This window comes from Leucopleurus acutus, assembly GCF_964270905.1.
Source record: "Leucopleurus acutus genome assembly, chromosome: 2".
Classification (NCBI taxonomy): Eukaryota; Metazoa; Chordata; class Mammalia; order Artiodactyla; family Delphinidae; genus Leucopleurus; species Leucopleurus acutus.
In genome coordinates, this window is record NC_139143.1 from 150,594,379 (window position 1) to 150,612,110 (window position 17,732).

The window sequence follows — 17,732 nt, forward strand, 5'->3', positions numbered from 1 at the left end:
CTCTAGCTTTGCTTAAGGAGGAAGAACTAAACGAACGGATGGCAGGGCACTGTAGTACTCTGCAAGGGTACTTTCTACCCTTGCTTAAGGGGCATGGATATGGTGGAGGGGGAGGGGACAAACATAGAAGCTGAGTCTAGAATCTGTTTAAGAGCCAGACACTGATCCTTTCCGAGCTTTAGATTGCTCTCTAAAATGTGAGTCACCGGGTTGTCCTGAGGCTCCAAGAACACAAGTGCTCTTCATCAGGCTGCTTCTGTGTTATATTTGTTAGTTCAGAAATGCCAGGCGACACTTGCTTCAAAACGCTGTCCCAGTGGCTTCTTCAAGGTATGCTCTCAAAACCACCTGTCCATGGCTCTGCTACTGCACTTCCACATTATACTGTGATTATCTATGTCTGCCTTCTCCCACTGAACCGCTACAAGATCTTGGAAGTCAAGGACTACTTTATTCATTTTGATACATGGCACTCAAGTACACACTCAGTATATGTTTTCTAAATAAAAGCATGAACAACTCTCCAAAAGGGGGGGCGGGGGTAAGGTAGGCCTGCATTTATAAGTTGTTTGTTTCAGGAAGGTGGATAGAGTGGGTTTTAAACTTTTTCTTTTTGGTATTCAACTATATGCAGCATATTAAGACAACAGGAATTAGGAAAGCAACATGAAGCTATGCAAAATAGGGAGTCTACTGGTCAGTGTCCTTAAGAAATAAGTGTCTTAAGTATTCCAGAGAGAATAGCTAGAGAACATGGCACAGGTGTAATGCTCCAGGTTGGTGACAAAACAAGCAGTATGCAACAGACAAAACTAGGACCTTGTAAATGGGGATTGAAAGGACTTAAGGGGCCAAGATACCTAATCCCATGAAAAAAAAGGCTACTCCTATCCCAGGAGGATTAGGTAATAGAGCCAAACATTTACAGATTACCAACACCCCTTCCAAAAGTTCGTTTTATGTCACGTTGTCTATTCTAATGCAGGTCTTTCACAAAAGCAGTCTCCAACTTACAATGGTTTGACTTATGATTTTTCAACTTTACGATAGTGTGAAAGCGATACACATTCAGCAGAAACCGTACTCTGAATTTTGAATTTTGATCTTTTCCTGGGCTAGCAATATGTGGTGATACTCTCTCGTGATGCTGGGCAGCAGCTCCCCATCAGCCACGTGATCACAAGGGGGAACAAGATACACCGACAACCATTCTGTACCTAATCAACCATTCTGTTTTTCAGTACAGTATTCAATAAATTACATGAGCTATTCAACACTTTATTATAAAACAAGCTTTGAGTGAGATGATTTTGCCCAGCTGTACGCTCACATAAGTGTTCTGAGCACGTTTAAGATATGTGAGCCTAAGCTATGGTGTTCAGTAGGCTAGGTGTATTAAATGCATTTTTGACTTAAGATATTTTCAATTTATAATAGGTTTATTGGTATGTAACCCCATTGTACGTCTGTACCTATTTTCACTTACCAAAAGAAATCTGGAAAATTTCCAGAAAACAGGTGAAAAGCGAAACTTGCATTCAGCATTTGTTTTGCCCTGAGCCGTTACAGAGGCAGTGTTCACGCCAAATAGCAAGAGTAGAACCGCCGAACTCCCTCCCCAGGAACTACACTCAGCATCAAGCTGCCACAGCTTTGAACTGTGTCTGTGAGCATCTGGGCTTTACCTCTACTTATTTTGCGTATCTGTTAGGAAGCTGCAACCTAAGGTAATTGCTTTTTCACTTTACCCATTTCGCCTTACAATAGGTTTCATAAGAACACTCTTCTTTCAGATAGGAGGGGAAACATGTATTTATTTCTTCTCAGAGGCTGTCTGGATGAACCCCAACTCTATCCAAATCCCAGCAACTGGAATTACCTTAGTTATTCCTCTGTATCATATTGGGTAGGGATTTTTATCCCCATTTTCACATATGGAAAGTGTAGCTAGAGTATAATGACTTACCCAAGGTCATACAGAGTTAATGGCAGAACCAGACCATTGGTATGGTACCTACTTATTCCATGACAGCAAATAAAGACACACCTTAGTGGGTAAGCACGTGTGGGAGCAACTCATTCTGGTTAACTTTATTTCATGGTTAATGGAGTTAGCCTTCTCACTTATGATGTATCGATTATTTGCTGAGTCATAACTAAATACAGCATATGTGCCAGATACAGCTTTGGAATATATAACAAAAATGCCTCCAGTAGAGGAGATAAAACATGTAAAGAGGTGAGTATACATAATATAAGGCAAAAAGTGATCTCTACATGGATGAACTTTGAAAACATGCTAAATAAAAGAAGCTAGTCAAAAAGGACCACATGCTGTATGATTCCATTTACATGAAATGCCCAAAATAGGCAAATTTATACAGACCAAGAGTAGGTTAGTGGTTGCCTAGGGCTGAGGGGCTGGAGAAGGAGGTGGGGTAGAATGAGGAATGACTGCTAATGGGTATGAGTTTCTTTACAGGGTGATGAAAAAATTCTAAAATCGATTGTAGTGATGGTTGCACAACTCTGTGAATACACTAAAAACATTGAATTGCATACTTTAAATGGGTGAATTGTATGGTATGTGAATTATATCTCAACAAAACTGTTATATAATTCACCACAATTCCAAACTCGGGTTCTTTCTTTTTGGTCCCTTAACGTAAATTCACCAGTTTAGACATAGTCAATTCAGATAGAAACCTCTCGGTTCTAATACTTGTTCTCCTTTATTCCATCACCACAAGTTGTGCTCATTCCACTTCTGAACTATAATCTCAAATTCACCAACTCTCCTCCATCCTATGAATTGCTACGGCCCTATTTCAGGGTTTCATCACTTCTTGCTTGATGAAGCAATCTGTCTTTTTAAGTCTGGCTACCTTTAGTCCACAGTCCTTGCTATTGCCAGAGTAATATTTATAAAGCACAGACTCTTACAGGAGACCCAGATACTTAAAACTTTCCTTGGTTCTCCATGAACTATTAGATAAAGTCAACATTTCTTCATAATGCCATTCAAGGTTGTTCAAAATCTGGCCCAACCAACCTTTCCACTGTCATCACCTAGCCACTTCCTCCTCACCTCACAGAGATCCTATATGTACTCAGCCTCAACATTTCTTCCATACACTGGAAGAAAACACCAAGAAATTTCACTTTTTCATGTCCTTCCTCAAGTTCAATCCCCCACCACTTGTTAAACAAAAGCAAACCCCCACATCTCCCCCTAGCTACCACCTCCTTTCTTATTGCTTTCACAGAGGAACTTACTGAAAATTGCCCACACCTTAACCTTTCATCTACTCCCAGCAATTGCTTCCATCCCCACCTCTGCACCAAGCTTCACTCTCACAGGTCTTCAATGACCACTTTACTACTTGAGAGTTTTGTCATACAACACCACTCTGAAGCATTGCTGCTGCCCCTGACCACTTCCTTCTTAAAATTCTCTCCTTCAATGACTCTTTATTACCTAAGCTGTGCTTCAGAAACATTTCTACCTAAGTATCTTTGACAACCTATATGGAAAAGTATTCTTTCCTGGTCCATTATATTTTTCCCCTCCTCTATCCAAAAGCTTCTTTGAAGACTTTGGAACCTATCTTACAACCTCCACTCCAATCCAGTCTTGCCATTACTCTAAGCATTCTTCAATGTACAGAGGCACAATTCATCTGACACTCTGGCCTCTCAGTTTCTTGATTTATTCAACTCAAATAAACTTCATTACCATTCTCCTTCATTCACTCATTCTCACGGCAATTCCCTAGACCTGGATATCATATCATATCCAACATGATAGCCATTAGTCACATGTGGGTATTTAAATTTTTATTATAATTAACTAAAATTTTAAATAAATTCCTCAGTCATATTTCAAATACTCAATAGTCACATGTGGATAGAGACTATGGAACTACACAGTGCAGACACAGAACATTTTAATGACTGCAGTAAATTCTACTAGACACCATTGCCCTAGACCTTGTCATCACAGAGAACTAAACCATAGTAAAAAGTTAACACTGCCAGTTATTGAACTGGCAGTAATGAGCCAGCCACTGTGACAAGCATTTTACATACATCATTTGAAAACAACTTTATAGGGAAAGGTAACATACACAAATCATAACCATACAAGCTCAATGAAGAAACGCTCTCCTTGTACTCTGTCCTAATCATTAGCCTTGTCCTCCATCCCAAAGGTAAATAGTATCTCTACTTCTAACATTAAAATTAGTTTTGTCTGTCTCTGAACTTTATACAAATGGACTCATACAACATATTTTCTTCTGTGTCTGACTTCTTTCACTCAACATAATGTTTGTGAAATTCATCAAAGATGTTGCATATAGCAATGGTTTGTTCATTTTTATTGCTATATGTAGTATTCGTTTGTATGAATATCCACAATTTATCAGTTTCACTGCAGATGGACATTTATGTTGTGTCCAGTTTTAGGTTATTAGAATCATGCTGCTATGACATTCTTATTCATCTTTTGTTATATATATGCTTATATTTCTATTAGACACAGTCTAGGAGTGAATTTGTTAGGTCATATGGTATGCACATGCTAATTTTTTTTTTTTTGCAGTACATGGGCCTCTCAGTGTTGTGGCCTCTCCCGTTGCGGAGCACAGGCTCTGGACGCGCAGGCTCAGTGGCCATGGCTTACGTGCCCAGCCGCTTCGCGGCATGTGGGATCTTCCCGGACCAGGGCACGAACCCGTGTCCCCTGCATCGGCAGGCGGACTCTCAACCACTGCGCCACCAGAGAAGCCCCACATGCTAATTTTAATAGACACTGTCAAACAGTTCTCAAAAGTAGCTGTGCCAATTATACTCCAACCAAAGGTGTATGGAAGTTTCAACTGTTCCACACCTTCACTAACACTTTTTTACTTTAGTCATTCTGGCAGGTGAGTGCTAGTAACTTATAGTGGTCCCAATTATATTTCCCTGATAACTAATGAAGTTCAGTATCTTTTCATATTTGTGACCATGTGACTATCCTCTTGTTCTTTTCTTGAAGAGAAACAGTTCAAGTTTCTTGCCTATTGAATAGACTGGACTACTATTTTCTAATTATCTGTAGGAGTTTTTTATATATCCTAGACATGAACTCTTCACTGGTTATGAATTAGGCACAAATCTTCTCCCACCCTGTTGCCAGCCTTTGTACTCTCATAATGATGTCTGTTCATGAAGAGTTAACTTTAATGTAGTAAAATGTATTGGTTTTACACCTTATGATTGTGTTTTCTGTATCTTCTTTAAGAATTCTTTCCCAATCCCAAGACCATGAAAATATTCTCCTATGTTATCTTCTAGAAACCTTTACATTTGGGTATCAGGTGTAGTAAGTCCTCCAACATTTTTCTCTTGGCCTTTCTAAATTATAAATCAACATCAACACCATGGTCATAGCCAGTTCTCCCTAGAATGGCAGGTGAGAAAAAGTTGCAATCTCTACTGGGGTCTCTTTGTTGACTGAGAAGACAGGGGTCAAAAGTGGGTATTCCTGGAGCAGAAGCAGAAGAACTACAATCCTGCAGCCTGTGGAACAAAAACCACATTCACAGAAACATAGACAAGATGAAAAGGCAGAGGGCTATGTACCAGATGAAGGAACAAGATAAAACCCCAGAAAAACAACTAAATGAAATGGAGATAGGCAATCTTCCAGGAAAAGAATTGAGAATAATGATAGTGAAGATGATCCAGGACCTCGGAAAAAGCATGGAGGCAAAGATTGAGAAGATGCAAAAAATGTTTAACAAAGACCTAGAAGAATTAAAGAACAAACAAACAGAGATGAACAATACAATAACTGAAATGAAAAATACACTAGAAGGAATCAACAGCAGAATAACTGAGGCAGAAGAATGGAAAGTGACCTGGAAGACAGAATGGTGGAATTCACTGCTACAGAACAGAATAAAGAAAAAAGAACAAAAGGAAATGACAGTCTGAGAGACATCTGGGACAACATTATATGCACCAACAATCGCATTATAGGGGTCCCAGAAGGAGAAGAGAGAAAGGACCCGAGAAAATATTTGAAGAGATTATAGTCGAAAACTTCCCTAACATGGGTAAAGAAATAGCCATGCAAGTCCAGGAAGCACAGCGAGTCCCACACAGGATAAACCCAAGGAGAAACACGCCAAGACACATAGTAATTAAATTGGCAAAAATTAAAGACAAAGAAAAATTATTGGAAGCAGCAAGGGAAAAATGACAAATAACATACAAGGGAACTCCCATAAGGTTAAGAGCTGATTTCTCAGAAGAAACTCTACAAGTCAGAAGGGAGTGGCATGATATACTTAAAGTGAGGAAAGGGAAGAACTTACAACAAAGATTACTCTACCCAGCAAGGATCTCATTCAGATTTGATGGAGAAATCAAAAGCTTTACAGACAAGCAAAAGCTAAGAGAATTCAGCACCACCAAACCAGCTCTACAACAAGTGCTAAAGGAACTTCTCTAAGTGGGAAACACAAGAGAAGAAAAGGACCTACAAAAACAAACCCAAAACAATTAAGAAAATGGTCATAGGAACATACATATCAATAATTACCTTAAACATGAATGGATTAAATGCTCCAACCGAAAGACACAGGCTTGCTGAATGGATACAAAAACAAGACCCATATATATGTTATCTACAGGAGACCCACTTCAGACCTAGGGACACATACAGACTGAAAGTGAGGGGATGGAAAAAGATATTCCATGCAAATGGAAATCAAAAGAAAACTGGAATAGCAATACTCATATCAGATAAAATGACTTTAAAACAAAGAATGTTACAAGAGACAAGGAAGGACACTATGTAATGCTCAACAAATCAATCCAGGAAGAAGATATAACAATTATAAATATTTATGCACCCAACATAGGAGCACCTCAATACATAAGGCAACTGCTAACAGATCTAAAAGAGGAAATCAACAGTAACACAATAATAGTGGGGGATTTCAACACATCACTTATACCAATGGACAGAGCATCCAAACAGAAAATTAATAAGGAAACTTTATTAGTAAGCAAGCTTTAAATGACACAATAGATGATAGATTTAATTGATATTTATAGGACATTCCATCCAGAAACAGCAGATTACACTTTCTTCTCAAGTGCACAAGGAACATTCTCCAGTATAGATCACATCCTGGGTCACAAATTAAGCCACAGAAAATTTAAGAAAATTGAAATCATATCAAGCATCTTTTCTGACCATGACGCTATGAGATTAGAAATTAACTACAGGGAACAAAACGTAAAAAACAGAAACACATGGAGGCTAAAAAATACATTACTTAATAAACAAGAGATCACTGAAGAAATCAAAGAGGAAATTAAAAAATACCGACAAACAAATGACAATGAAAATACGACGATCCAAAACCTATGGGATGCAGCAAAAGCAGTTCTAAGAGGGAAGTTTATAGTTATACAAGCCTACCGCAGGAAACAAGAAAAATTTCAAATAAACAATCTAACCCTACACCTAAAGGAACTAGAGAAAGAAGAACCAACAAAACCCAAAGTTAGCAGAAGGAAAGAAATCAGAGATCAGAGCAGAAATAAATGAAATAGAAACAAAGAAAACAAAAGCAAAGGTCAATAAAACTAAAAGCTGGTTCCTTGAGAAGATAAACAAAATTGATAAACCAATAGACAGACTCATCAAGAAAAAGAGGGAGAGGACTCAATAAAATTAGAAATGAAAAAGAAGTTACAACAGACACCGCAGAAATACAAAGCATCCTAAGAGACTACTACAAGCAACTTTATGCCAATAAAATGGACAACCTGGAAGAAATGGACAAATTCTTAGAAAGGTATAACCTTCCAAGACTGAACCAGGAAGAAATAGAAAATATGAACAGACCATTAACAAGTAATGAAATTGAAACTGTGATTAAAAATCTTCCAACAAACAAAAGTCCAGGACCAGATGGCTTCACAGGTGAATTCTATCAAACATTTAGAGAAGAGCTAACACCCATCCTTCTCAAACACTTCCAAAAAACTGCAGAGGAAGGAACACTCCCAAACTCATTCTATGAGGCCACCATCACCCTGATACCAAAACCAGACAAAGATACTACAAAAAAAGAAATTACAGACCAATATCACTGATGAATATAGATGCAAAACTCCTCAACAACATACTAGCAAACAGAATCCAACAACACATTAAATGGATCATACACCATGATCAAGTGGGATTTATCCCAGAGATGCAAGGATTCTTCAATATACACAAATCAATCAATGTGATACACCATATTAACAAATAGAAGAATAAAAACTGTATGATCATCTCAATAGATGCAGAAAAAGCTTTTCACAAAATTCAACACCCATTTACGATAAAAACTCTGTAAAAAGTGGGCATAGAGGGAACCTACTTCAACATAATAAATGCCATATACGACAAACCCACAGCAAACATCATTCTCAATGGTGAAAAACTGAAAGCATTTCCTCTAAGATCAGGAACGAGACAAGGATGTCCACTCTCACCACTATTATTCCTCATAGTTTTGGAAGTCCTAGCCACAGCAATCAGAGAAGAAAAAGAAATACAAGGAATACAAATTGTAAAAGAAGAAGTAAAACTGTCACTGTTTGCAGAGGACATGATACTATACATAGAGAATCCTAAAGATGCCACCAGAAAACGACTAGAGCTAATCAATGAATCTGGTAAAGTTGCAGGATACAAAATTAATGCACAGAAATCTCTTGCATTCCTATACACTAATGAGGAAAAATCTGAAAGAGAAATTAAGGAAACACTCCCATTTACCACTGCAACAAAAAGAATAAAATACCTAGGAATAAACCTACCTAGGGAGGCAAAAGACCTGTATGCAGAAAACTATAAGATACTGATAAAAGAAATTAAAGATGATACCAACAGATGGAGAGATATACCATGTTGTTGGACTGGAAGAATCAATATTGTGAAAATGAGTATAATACCCAAAGCAATCTACCGATTCAATGCAATCCCTTTCAAATTACCAATGGCATTTTTTACAGAACTAGAACAAAAAATCGTAAAATTTGTATGGAGACACAAAAGACCCTGAATAGCCAAAGCAGTCTTGAAGGAAAAAAGTGGAGCTGGAGGAATCAGACTCCCTGACTTCAGACTATCCTACAAAGCTACAGTAATCAAGACCATATGGTACTGGCACAAAAACAGAAACATATATCAATGGAACATGATAGAAAGTCCAGAGATAAACCCATGCACCTATGGTCAACTAATCTATGACAAAGAAGGCAAGGATATACAATGGAGAAAAGACAGTCTCTTCAATAAGTGGTGCTGGGAAAGTTGGACAGCTACATGTAAAAGAATGAAATTAGAACACTCCCTAACACCATACACAAAAATAAACTCAAAATGGATTCGAGACCTAAATGTAAGACCAGACACTATAAAACTCTTAGAGGAAAACATAGGGAGAACACTCTTTGACATAAAACACAGCAAGATCTTTTTTGATCTACCTCCTAGAGTAATGGAAATAAAAACAAAAATAAACAAATGGGACCTAATGAAACCTAAAAGCTTTTGCACAGCAAAGGAAACCATAAACAAGACGAAAAGACAACCCTCAGAATGGGAGAAAATATTTGCAAATGGATCAACAGACAAAAGATCAATCTCCAAAATATATGAACAGCTCATGCAGCTCAATATTAAAGAAACAAACAATCCAATCCAAAAATGGGCAGAAGACCTAAATAGACATTTCTCCAAAGGAGACATACAGATGGCCAAGAAGCACATGAAAAGCTGCTCAACATCACTAATTACTAGAGTAATGCAAATCAAAACTACAATGAGGTATCACCTCACACTAGTTAGAATGGGCATCATCAGAAAATCTACAAACAACAAATGCTGGAGAGGGTGTGGAGAAAAGGGCACCGTCTCGCACTGTTGGTGGGAATGTAAATTGATACAGCCACTGTGGAGAACAGTATGGAGGTTCCTTAAAAAACTAAAAATAGAATTACCATATGATCCAACAACCCCACTACTGGGCATATACCCAGAGAAAACCATAATTCAAAAAGACACATGCACCCAATGTTCATTGCAGCACTATTTACAATAGCCAGGTCATGGAAGCAACCTAGATGCCCATCAACAGACAAATGGATAAAGAAGATATGGTACATATATACAATGGAATATTACTCAGCCATAAAAAGGAAAGAAATTGGGACATTTGTAGAGACGTGAATGCATCTAGAGACTGTCATACAGAGTGAAGTAAGTCAGAAAGAGAAAAACAAATATCGTATATTAACGCATTAATGTGGAACCTAGAAAATGGTACAGATGAACCATTTTGCAGAGCAGAAATTGAGACACAGAAGTAGATAAAAACGTATGGACACCAAGGGGGGATAGAGGGAAGGGGTGGGGGTGGGGGGTGTGATGAATTGGGAGATTGGGATTGACATGTATACACTGATGTGTATAAAATGGATGACTAATAAGAAAAATAAATTTTTAACAAAGTGGATATTCTTGGCCCTTTGTAAATTTTAGAGTCAGCGGTGGAACAAGTTACATACACACACACACACACACACATACACAAACACACACACACACACACACACACTTATTAGGATACTGACTGGACTGACTGGGAACAAACTGGGATTGCCACTTATTTAGGTCTTTTTTAACTTCAGTGTTTATAGTTTTCTGAGTAAATGTCTTGTCCCCCTTATTCTTAATATTTATTTCTAAGTAATTAATGTTTGATGCTATGGTAAATGTTCTCTATTCTTTAAAAATCATTTTCTAATTACTAGTTGCTGATATATTGAAATACAATTTATTTTTGTATACTGACCTTGTATCAGGTACCCTTGCTAAATTCATTTATCAATTCTAATAGTATCTGCAGATTCTTTTGGATTTCCTGTATGCTTAATTAAAGCTGCTATGAATAATAACAGTTTTATTTCTTCTACTCCAATCCTTATACCTTATATTTATTTTTCTTGCTTTATTCATTGGCTAGGACTGCCTGGTGTAAGACTGACCCTAGAGTGGCTGGCAATGTTGAATACAGGGGTAGTGGGGGGCATCCTTGTCTTGCTATTGGTCTCTCTTTCACTGTCCGCTGTAGCTATTTAAAATCTTCTCTACCTTCCTTGAACCCTCAACAGCATAAGCAGTCATCAGGTAGGAACTCTAAACCTGCTATGCCCTCCCACCTAAAGACTCGCCTGCATCTATACCCACTCTTGCTTCCTTTCCACTTGTCATAATGGAAAAGGTGCCTATTACCTTTCCTCAGATCTCTTACTGTACCAATTTTCAACTCCTCTCCCTCTCTATTGGCTCTTTCCCAACTTCATTTACATGTGCCAAGACTTTACATCTCTAACAACAACAAAAACAACACCAACAATCCTTCTCAATTATACAACCTCAGCTAGCAAATGGCCCACCTCTCTCAGTGCCTTCCAGTCAAGATTATTATTCAGACTTGTCCAAGTCTCCCGCCTAAAATTTATTTTAACCTCCCACTCCTCATAGGATATGTAATCATATCAGTGGCTGTTCTTTACCTTCAAATAATGTGACTGTATAACCTGGTTTACCTGCAACAGTTCCAGATTATTCCTGTTATCTTAGCATAATAATGAATAGAACCCCCTTTATTCTCAGGAGTGTCCTGCTATAGGGGATATGGTCACTCTACCATGGCCTAGCCCAAAGGCCCTCAGTGATTTGCTCCATGCCTACCTCTCATCTCTCATGAAATTCTATAGTTGGGCAGCTTGAGGTTTACCAATTGCCCCAAGCTCTCTTCCACCAAACATCCTTCCTCTCCCCTTATCTGGGTTTATACTATTTATCTTTTACATTTGGTAAAGCAAACTCCCTTTGCTAATCCATATATGGAATAATACTCTATCATTAACCAAAGTTCTTTGTTATGCTAACCCATCAATATACCAAAGTTTTTACTTTGTCCCTGCTTTTATGACCCATTGTGCCAACATAATAAACATATATATCACTCAATGACTTTCCATGATTTTTCTTCTGAAGGTTTCAGATGATCAACATTTCAGGTTCTGCCAGTACTTGGGCTCACCAAGGTGCCTGCTGCTCCAGGTCACACTATCCAGGTTCCAGAAAGTAATAGAAGATGGAGTCATGAAATCAGTTGAGTTTCCTGACTTTACCTCTTTTCCTTTCTTATATACACACAAACATACTTCAGACATGAATCATAGTTCTGGTACCAAAGACAGAAAGATAGTTTTGCTCTCATGCCTTGGGAAAAAACAGAACGCTGGCTATTTTAGGGCCAATCTCCCTTTGTAAGAAGAAAAAAGTAAACTGGTAAACTGGCTCCAAAGATAATAAAAAAAGGAATGATGACTCCTCTGGGACACAGATTGCTCACACAGCTCCTAAAAGGAACGTTGACAGTGCTAAGAATACACAGCACAGCTACTCCCACTGCAACTCTACAACCACATACTTTCCCTCACTGCTGAAATATTAGAAGTCTTACATTCATATAACATTAGAAGTCTTACATTCATATAACATTCATATAACATTCTTACATTATTACATTTGACCTTATGGTATATGACCTTACTTTCATATAACACATTTAGGCAGAACAGGTATTACTTTTCTTTAGAAATTAGAAAACCGAGACTCAGAGAAGTAAAAAAAATTGCCCAAGCTCCTACAACTAAAAGACAGGAGAATTCAGGTCTCGCAACTCCTGATCCAAAGGCCGTTCTTAACAGGGCATAGGTATAATAAGCAATATTCACTAATTACTTCAACATACTTATTAAATACCTATTCTGGGCCAGGAGCAATAACAGCCAGGGGATATATATAGGAATAAGATATATCTCTGCCCTGCAAGAGCACATAGTTTAGAGGGGAGAGAGAAGAGTCAACAATATAGAGGGAAGCAGGAAAGCTTAAGGTCCAACCTGCTCACCAAAGACACTGCTGCATGCCCCCACTTCAGCATCATTCATTGTTTCAACAAGTATTTATTGAATTTTCTGGTGACTAATAGAGTGGTGAACAATTTGCTTTCCTTTTTTCACTCAATATTATTTTGAGGTTTGTTCATGTTGAGTAAATAAATATATATACATATATATGTACTTTTCATGTCAAGAATATGTATGTGTATATACATATGTATATACATACATATACACACATATACTATCTATGTTGAGAATATGTATGTACATTTTATCTGCTATATAGTATTTATTATATAAGTATACCACAATGTCTCAATTCCACTGTGTAGAACATTTAGGTTATCTTTTATTTTTCCTATTCCAATAATGCAGCAATAATCATCACTGTATATGTCTCCTGGCAACACTTCTGCAAGAAAATGTCAAGCAAACCCTCTGAAATGGAAGAGAGTTCCATTTTTATGTAGAATCAGTTGTACCTTCAACCTTACTGAAGACTACAAAACTGCTCTCCTAAGCAGTTGTACCGATTAATATTCCCATCAGCACTGTGTGAGAGTTCCTATATCCCCAATCACTGGCCAACACTAGATAAAATCAGACTTTAAAAATCCTTGGCAAACTGATGAAAATACTATCTTACTGAACTTTTAATTTAGAGTCTCTGATAATTACTGAGAATTAGAATCTAGTTATATTTACTGCCATTCTTATTTCCTCTTATATGAATTGAGTGTATCCTTTGTACATTTTCTTTTTGGGCATTCTTTTTTCTTTTCTACTGATTTGTATGTGTTCTTTGGATTTTCTTTTTGTCTATTTGATTTGTAGGAATTCTTTATATATTCTGGATATTAATCCTTTGTCAACTATATGCATTGTAAATATTTTCTCTCCTGCCCAATGGTTGTCTTTCTCTTTGATTATGGTGTCTTTTGTTGCTGTTGAAAGGTTTTAAAATTTGAATGTTGTTAAATCTGCCAATCTTTCCTATCATAGTTTGTGTTTTAAGACATCCTCCTCTATCCTGATACTATAAGGACATTCTTCTATAAACTCTTATAAGTATAAATTTTCATTTTATACCTTTAATACCTCTGGAATTTTTTTGTGTGCATAGCATGAGGTAGGGAATAATTTTATTTTTTTCCATATGGGCAGCCAATTGATCCAGCTTCATTTACTGAGTGATAGTGTCTGGTTTGCAATGCTGTCATATACTAAATTCTCATTGATGTGTGGTTCTGTTTCTGAGCCTTCTCTTCTATGCCACTGATCTATTTCCTTCCCCTTATACTAATAATATCATACTTATTTTAATTTACAATAGTTTCATTTAAAAAGTCTTAACATATGGAATGGCAAGTCCCCCGACTCCTTATTCTTGAAAATTTTCTTGCCCCTTTACCATTTTAAATGACTTTTAGAATCATCTTGTCAACTTCTTTTTTAAGCCTAACTGAGATTTTTGACTGGGATTACATGTGTTTATAGATTAATTTAGGAGAAATAAACATACACATGATATTGAGTCTAATAAGCAAGAAGATGAGATAGCTTTATCTATTTTCAGATTTTCCTGTAGTCTTTCAATGATGTTTACATTTTTTATCCATCAAAGGAATGTATTTATCTTATAAAATATATTCTTAGGTGACTTAGAGTTCTTGTTACTATTTAAATAGAATTCTTTTTTAATTTTTTAAAATTTTTATTTATTTGGCCACACCACACAGCTTTGCTGAAGGTGAGACATTTAAATAGTATTTATTTAGATTCTTGTGGATTTTTTTAATGTAGACAATCATATCATTTGCAAACATCAATAATGTTTATTCTTCACTTCCAATCCTTTTTCTTCAAATTCTTTTGTTTCTTATTCTTGTGTTATATGTTTGCCAGGGCCCCTAGCACAGTTACAGAAACATTTTCTGCAAGTACTAATTTTGATTCTTCTTTCCAAACCTTATATCTTTTGTATCTTCTCTTATAGCATTCCCTAGGACCTCCAGAGTACAATATTTAGAGAAGCAGCAATCCCTATCAAAATCCTCATGGCATTTTTAACAGAACTAGAACGAATAACCCTAAAATTCACATGAACCACAAAAGAGCCTGAATTGCCAAAGCAATCTTGAGAGAAAAGAAAAAAGCTGGAGGTATAAACCTTCCACACTTCAGACCATATTATATAGCTACAGTAATCAAAAAAGCATGGTACTGGCACAAAAACAGACTCATTGATCAATGGAACAGAATAGAGAGACCAGAAATAAACCCACACACCTATGGTCAATTAATCTATGACAAAGGATGCATGAATATACAATGGAGAAAAGACAATCTCTTCAACAAGTGGTGCTGGGAAAACTGGACAACCAAGCAGTCACATGTAAAACAATGAGATTATAACATTCCCTAACAGCATATACAAAAAAAAAACTCAAAATGGTTTAAAGACCTCACTGCAAGATCACAAACCATACAACTCCTAGAAGAGAACATAGGCTGAACATTCTTTAACATAAATCGTAGTAATATTTTCTCAGACCAGTCTCCCAAGGCAAAAATAAATAAATAAAAGCAAAACAAACAAAACAAATGGGACCTAATTAAACTTAAAAGCTTTTGCACAGCAAAGGAAACCACCAACAAAACAAAAAGACAACCTATGGAATGGGAGAAAGTATTTGCAAATCATGTGACCAACAAGGGGTTAATATCCAAAATATACAAACAGCTCATATAACTCAGTAACAAAAAAACAACTCAATCAAAGACGACTTGAACAGACTTTTTTCCAAAGTAGACATACAGATGGCTAACAGGCACATGAAAAGATGCTTAACATTGCTAATTATTAGAGAAATGCAAATCTAAACCACAATGAGATATCACCTCACTCCTCACATCAAAAAAGTCTACAAATAACAAAAGTTGGAGAGGATGTGGAGAAAAAGGAACCACTGTACACTGTTAGTGGGAATGGAAATTGGTGCAGCCACTATGGAAAACAGTATGGAGGTTCCTCAGAAAACTAAAAATAGAACTACCATGCAATCCAGCAATTCCACTCCCAGGTATATATCCAGAAAAAAACAAATACTAATTCAAAAAGATACATGCACCCCAATGTTCACAGCAGCACTATCTACAATAGCCAAGACATGGAAGCAACTCAAGTGCCTGTCAACAGGCAACTGGATTAAGAAGATGTGGTATATGTTTATGTATATACATACATATGTATGTATATATACACGCACACATACATATGCAATGGAATATTACTCAGTCATAAAAAATAACGAACTACTGCCATCTGCAGCAACGTGGATGGACCCAGAGATTATGCATAGTGAAACAAGGCAAACAGAGAAAGACAAATACTGTATGATATTACTTATATGTAGAATCTAAAAAATATTACAAATAAATGTATATGTAAAACAGACAGATATAGAAAACAAACTTGTGGTTATCAAAGGGGAGAAGGGAGGAAGGACAAATTAGGAGTATGGGATTAACAGATACAAAGTACTATGTATAAAATAGATAAGCAACAAGGATATAATGTTTAGCATAGGGAATTACAGTCATTATCTTGAAATAACCTACAATGGAATATAATCTGAAAAAATACTGAATCACTATGGTGTGTACCTGAAACTAACATAATATTGTGAATCAACTATACTTCAGTTTAAAAAAAAAGAAACAGCAAAAGCAGGCACCTCTGTCTTGCTACTGATTCTAAAGAGAATGCTTCTACTATTTCAGTATTAAGAACACTGGAGCATTTTAGAAAATACTCCTTATCAGGTTAAGAATGTTCTCTTCTATTCCTAACTTGTTTGATCTTGAATGCATGTTTCATTTTATTCACTGCTTTTTCTGCATTTATTCAGATGGTTATGTAATTTTCCTTTTTAGTCTATTACTATGGTAAATTATCTTAATTATAAAATTAGCATCCTAGTATTGCTAGAATAAACTCTGTTTGGTCATAATACTTTTTGCTTACACATTACTGGGTATGGTTTACTATATTTTGCTCAAGATTTTGACATCTACATTAATAAGGGACTCTGGCCTAAAAATTCCCTTTATTTTCTCTTTCTACTTTCTTTACCATTACTTTTTTCTTTTTCTAATTTTTTTTTTTTTTTTTTTTTTTTTTTTGCGATACACAGGCCTCTCACTGTTGTGGCCTCTCCCGTTGCGGAGCACAGGCTCCAGACGCGCAGGCTCAGCAGCCATGGCTCACGGGCCCAGCCACTCCGCGGCATGTGGGATCCTCCCAGACCGGGGCACGAACCCGCGTCCCCTGCATCGGCAAGCGGACTCCCAACCACTGTGCCACCAGGGAAGCCCTTTTTCTAATTTTTTGAATATAATGCTTAGCTCATTAATTTTTAATCTCTGTTTTATAATATATTCATTTATGATTATAAATCATAGGCTGCTTTAGATGCAGTTTTAACGTGTACCTTGATTATCATTCAGGTTTAAATATTTCATAATTTCCATTACAATTTCTACATTTACCAATGAATTATTTACAAGTATGTGTGTGAGGTGGCATGTGGCTACTGTTTTATAAAGGATTTCTAATTTATTCCACTGCTGTCAGAGAATGTTACGTATGTGACACTGGGTTTGAGGCATTCTCTTTTTCCATACAACTG

The 17,732-nt window shown here is 36.7% G+C and overlaps 1 protein-coding gene across 2 annotated transcripts in view; it reads right to left on the reverse strand.

The window, feature by feature from the left end:
- OSBPL9 (oxysterol binding protein like 9) overlaps nt 1-17,732 on the reverse strand; it is a 169,705-nt gene that overhangs the window by 110,436 nt on the left and 41,537 nt on the right. The window lies entirely within an intron of this gene.